Source organism: Nicotiana sylvestris, chromosome 2, assembly GCF_000393655.2.
Source record: "Nicotiana sylvestris chromosome 2, ASM39365v2, whole genome shotgun sequence".
NCBI classification, from domain to species: domain Eukaryota; kingdom Viridiplantae; phylum Streptophyta; class Magnoliopsida; order Solanales; family Solanaceae; genus Nicotiana; species Nicotiana sylvestris.
Genome location: NC_091058.1, coordinates 44,609,730 through 44,615,301, shown reverse-complemented (window position 1 = coordinate 44,615,301; position 5,572 = coordinate 44,609,730). Strand labels below are relative to the sequence as shown.

At 32.6% G+C, this 5,572-nt stretch overlaps 1 long non-coding RNA gene across 1 annotated transcript; it reads left to right on the top strand.

Moving 5' to 3' along the window:
• Nucleotides 1-543: 543 nt before the first annotated feature.
• Nucleotides 544-2,178, top strand: LOC104211181 (uncharacterized). The gene is made up of 3 exons (XR_707078.2): nucleotides 544-669; nucleotides 1,052-1,115; nucleotides 1,966-2,178. It is a non-coding gene; the product is annotated as an uncharacterized lncRNA (long non-coding RNA).
• Nucleotides 2,179-5,572: the final 3,394 nt, after the last annotated feature.

Genomic DNA, 5,572 nt, shown 5'->3' with positions numbered 1-5,572 from the left:
AGTTGTGGCTTATCGTTTGGCATTTCCTTCTGAGTTGTCTTTTATTCATCCAGTATTTCATGTTTCTATGCCAAAAAAAATGTATATCAGACTTCTCTCAAGTTCTTGAAGCACCGACTATATCGCTTGATAAGAAGTTACCTTATGAGAATGAGCCAATGGCTATGATATATAGACAAGTAAGAAAGTTACGATCAAAAGAGATCATGTTTGTTAAAATCTTATGGAAGATCATACCGTTGAAGAAGCTACTTGTGAAGTGAAAGATGATATGCGCACCAAATATCCTTATTAATTTTTGTATACAAGCACGTACTTAAGTTAAATTCGGGGACCGAATTTTTATAAGGTGGGGAGGATGTAATATCCCCTAATTTTAGACAGGGATATATTGGTCATTAGCAACTGATAAAAAAAAAGAATAAACCAAAAGAGCCCAAGCCCACCAGATGAAAATCTTGCAAAAAGGAAAAGAAAGAAAGGGATTAAGGGAAAAGGCGGAAGGCTCACGGCAGGAAAAAAAACTTTGGATAGTAAAAGAACTCTAACACATGGGAAATTCACGGGCAGCAATGCTTTAAGGGAAAAGAGAAGCTTTTATCAGTAAATTTCAAGAAGGAAGAAGGAAGAAAGATTATCAAGCTTCATTGTTGATTCCTATACGAAAAGGTCAAATTTTCACTTTCTTTGATTCTTCTTCAGTTTCTAGGATTTCTTTAAATCCCGATTTATATGTTCATAGGATTCTATCATGTATTGAAAATTTAAGTATCAAACAAAAAAAAAAAGATATTATAGACAATATACTATTTACGTTTTAACTTATACACATGAGTAAAGAAATTTAATAGTACATGGAATTAAACTACATAAATGCCTTCTTTTTTTAAAAGAAGATTTTGGACTAATTTAAATTACTCATAGCATGGGTAAATATGATTCAGCGAATTAAGAGTCAAATATAATACCTTGAGGGTTGGGTATTCTAAATTAACTAAGAATTAGCCTAAACAAGGAAATTAACACGAGTTCAATGTTGATGTGATTATAGATTGATTGAAGAAAAGTCGTACAAAATGCTCAAGGTGACAAATTTGGTTTTCGACACGAGTACTGTGAGTAGTAATTTTACCACAATTTGTGTTTTCATAACCTGCATGATTTATATATGATTTTGAAAATAAATGTATTACCGATGCTTTGAAATTGCATGTGGGAGAAGTCCTTTACTTGATATGATACCGAACAGTTTACTTGAGATGTTTACCGATTGATCTAAATATTTTCACCGTTATTAGATATGTTTTACCATTACTTGAGATGTTACGGGTATTTGGATTATTCTCACTGTTACTAGACATGTACTGTTACTTGAGACATGATTACTATTACCGAAATAAAATAACAAGATTTGATAAGAAATGATATGCCCTTTATTATTTTAAAAATGCTTTTGTACGAGTATTTACTGTTTACAAGAAAGAGTATAAATGGGAGGAGACTTTGAAGGATCCCGTAGCTAACAGCGGGTTCGTTAGACCTGGTGCACCTTGTATTCACAGATTACCGATTACAGTTATAGCCCTCGCTAGTGGGAAGGTAGAACTAGCATACAGTAACAGTTTTCCCTCGAGTAGGGACCTACAGTTATATTTGACTCTTTTTATGAAGGGGTCCACACACAGATACAGATTACATGATCCTTTCTTGGAACCCTCCCAACCATATTGATATGACAATGTTTACAGAGTTTATTACTGAATTGTTAATTGATTTTTGCTTACATGAAAACAGACAAGATTGATTGTTGTTACCGATTCTGAAAAAAGGGCATTTATTTCATGATATTTTTAATTATTGTATGAGCATGTTTTATGAATTGTCCCCAAGAAAAAAATGGGTTGTGGTTAAGTATTATTACTCAATGAGTTAGCGACTCACTCCCCGCTATTTTTTTTTTTACAGAGATAGCAGTTGACGCGAGTGAGAATTTCGTTAATTGGAGTATACGAGTTAATAGTTCCTGGTGAGCCTCGCACTTGTTCGCGTGGGCAAAGAGTCTATTTATTTCTCATATTTCTCATAGAGTCACTCCATAGTTATTTTTATTAGTGTTATGGTTATTCATTTGTTATATTGGATTAGTTCCTAATGTTGCATTTGTTTTCATATTTTTGAGATGGGATTAGTATTATTATGTTGATAAGTTTTGTAATTTTGCTGAAAACTCATTTTTGTTTAGTTGATGAGGGTTGTGACTTATTTAGGTGAATATTGGTTGGTTGTTATTTGTTTATGAGACAGAAAAAACTTTTGGATAGTCCTAAAATTGGGGAAACTCTGTCCGATTTTCTGTAAACTACCGATGAGGCATACTTGGGGGCACTTTCTCCTAAGAGCCGGTCATGAACCTAAACTGGCCGTGACAATACCTCCATTGGCTTTATACTTTCAGGTGTTGGGACTATCCCCCAGCTTCACATTTTTCAAGTGAAGTCAATTTTCATTGCGTATTTTTCATTTGGCCAATCATCTATCTGTCTAAATTTCATGACAGATTTGAGCTCAAGATCCTCGTCAATATTAATAATATTGAGCGCTACATTATATTAATAATATCGTCGATGATCATTTTATATCGGTTCAATTATTACACAATAAAGACATAACTTATTGAGATCTCTTTATCTCATTATTTTCAGGTACCTGAGCCTCTCACATGAGGTCTTACGAAGTGTTATGTCGTGGTGCTCTTCTAGAGCACTTGCCTCCTTATTATGACCATCTTGAACATTTGTCTCTCTCCTTCTTCAAGGAGTTTTATCTTTGGAATCGATTGGTCTGTTACGCTTCATGCGTGCCATAGACTCTATCACTCATGGACTTTATTCTATTTGGAGCATTAGCAGCTGAAATATGACATTTAGCTTTGGGTCAGCAAATGCGTCTGACAATAATTTATATATTAATTATCACTTTAACTTCAAGTTCATATTTTCTTCTACGAGGATCTATATATATTCATAATAATTCATTTCACGTATCACTTTCTCAGCTATCCATTTTCTCCCCCTAATGTTGGGATCACCAACACATTTCCCAACCTTCTTTGGGAACCCATTTTTGTGCATTGTGGTGGCATAATTAAATCATATAGCACATTCATATTTCTATATAGAAATTATTTGGTTCCTGACCCTGAACCAATTGTGATAGGGAGAAATTTTTATAACTTGGCTAGATGCGTACAAGTGCTGGTGTATATTACATAATACATCTCATACCAAATTTCATTTTTGGGAGTTTTATTCTCATAATCAATGATTTAGCTATAATTGGAGGCATACAATTTCCGCTAAACCAACTTGGATTTAAACCAATATTATCAAATAAATCATCATAATTTATATTCTGGAACTGTGCTTTAATAATTTGAGCAAGCAATCTTGCAAAAGCCAAACTGCAAGTTGATAACAAATGCACATGTGACCATAGAATAAATGCATCTATTAAAATCATATAATAGTAAATGGTCCACATGGCAGGTGACTGGGCCCATATATTTATCACCTTTTATTCGTTCCAGAAATCAAGGGATTCAATCCCAACCTTAACTGGTATATCATGAGAATAAGCAGCATAAGAGAATTCTTGAAGAATCTTCTATTCTTCAATATATGTCAATATAATTCTTAATTAATTTTTCGCATCATAATTGAACCGGAATGGTCAACCGGTCATGCCAACTAATATTTATTTTAATAAACCTCTAGTTTACTTGTGGCATATGATTCCAGCATCATGCTTATATTTGTATAGTACAAATAGAAAAAAAATCGGGTAATCTTTCATATTTACCAGTATGATTATAGAAATATGAAGATATTCAATCTTCCTTTCATTTATAGTCTCAATATGCCAATCACTTTGACTTATACATTTGAAATTCAAAAAGTTTCTTTTGAGACTTTACAATATCAATGTCATGAATAACTTTATTCATCCGGATAATAATAAATTAGTTTTTCCGGAGCTCTTAACAATTTTGTACTACAAGATCTTTTATCATACCATTCATATGGTAAATGTCTCCTTCACTGAGAAAATTATATCATAATAAATTGTCATGGTCAAAATTAACATAAGCAAAATCGTTTCTTGCTTTAATTTTGCATTTAGTAATTTTTATAAGGCATGCCAAAATATTTTGGCGTAACACATGTACGAGACCAATGACATATTCATGTAACCACACAATAATATTTATTCTCTTTTTTTCGCTCAAACCTTTCTCAAAGGTGAGTTGTATGGTATTCATCCAATCATGCCTTGCATGTCTTTATTCATTACTTTTATCACATATTACCACATTCACCTTTAGAAATGGGTCTTCATTCTCAATGCTTATCACAAGTGACATTCTCTTCAAGGAATGGATCATAATCAGCGATGTGCTTCATACCAATTTGATGGTAAACATTCCCTTCACATTTTGAAGGACTATTTTGAGAACCCTTGTTGTTCTCCTTTTATAATCATTGTGATGATTATTATTATTTGGAACGCTCACGTTCATTATTCAATCACTTGTCTTTATTTAGACTTATTATGCACTGCTACCACATTCACTTCAAGAATGGAGCTAATCAAGTGGGACAATCTTCATGCCTTTTCATGAAAAATATATTATTTTTCTTTAGTCATTATTATATCATCAATATAGTACATTGGGGCTCAAACCCAATATCTTACCAATATAAAGGCATGTTAGGCCATAATAAATTGGGACTCAGACCCAACTCTTATCATTATGGAGATCAGGACTTGATCCCGATGTCTTACCCTCAATCAATGACATAATAGGCTAAACAATATTGAGATTCAGTCTCAAGCCTTAATTTCAATCACATGCCAATAAAGTTGTACACAACTAATTTGCAACTTAACAAATTAAATTTGCTTTCTTAAATTAGTGTATAAATCCCAAATCAGCGTAAAGCTTTATCAATTATTTGTAGCATCTATATGAAATACAATTGTTTGTAGTCAGAATATTTCTTCTAAATTCTATTAGAGTTTAAATGGATCATAAAATCATTGTCATAATATTTATTGAGCCTCTCTAAAAAATATTGTTGTTTTCGGGGTATACCCTACCTATTGGATTTGATTTAACGCCATGACTTTCCTTCACTCAGTTCAACCAAACAATTAGTGAATAAATTTATCAAAAGTACAACATATAGGTAACAACACATATATAGTACTAATACATAAATTCAGCATTTATATTACCTGAAAAGTGACATTATAGGTAACAACTTACCAGTTGTAGTTTATGCATCATTCATATAAAATACTTAAAAATGGTAAGTCAGTAGCAAACATCAAGTAGATCATGGATACTCGTGTCACGACCCAAAATCTTACCTGTCGTGATGGCGCCTATCGTGGTGCAAGGCAAGCCTCAACTCTACATCTCAACATACTAGAACTTTTAAATAAAGGCGGAAGCAGTTAATGTTAAATAAAACCTTTTAGAACAGAATATAACTCCAAAAGTACTTAACAA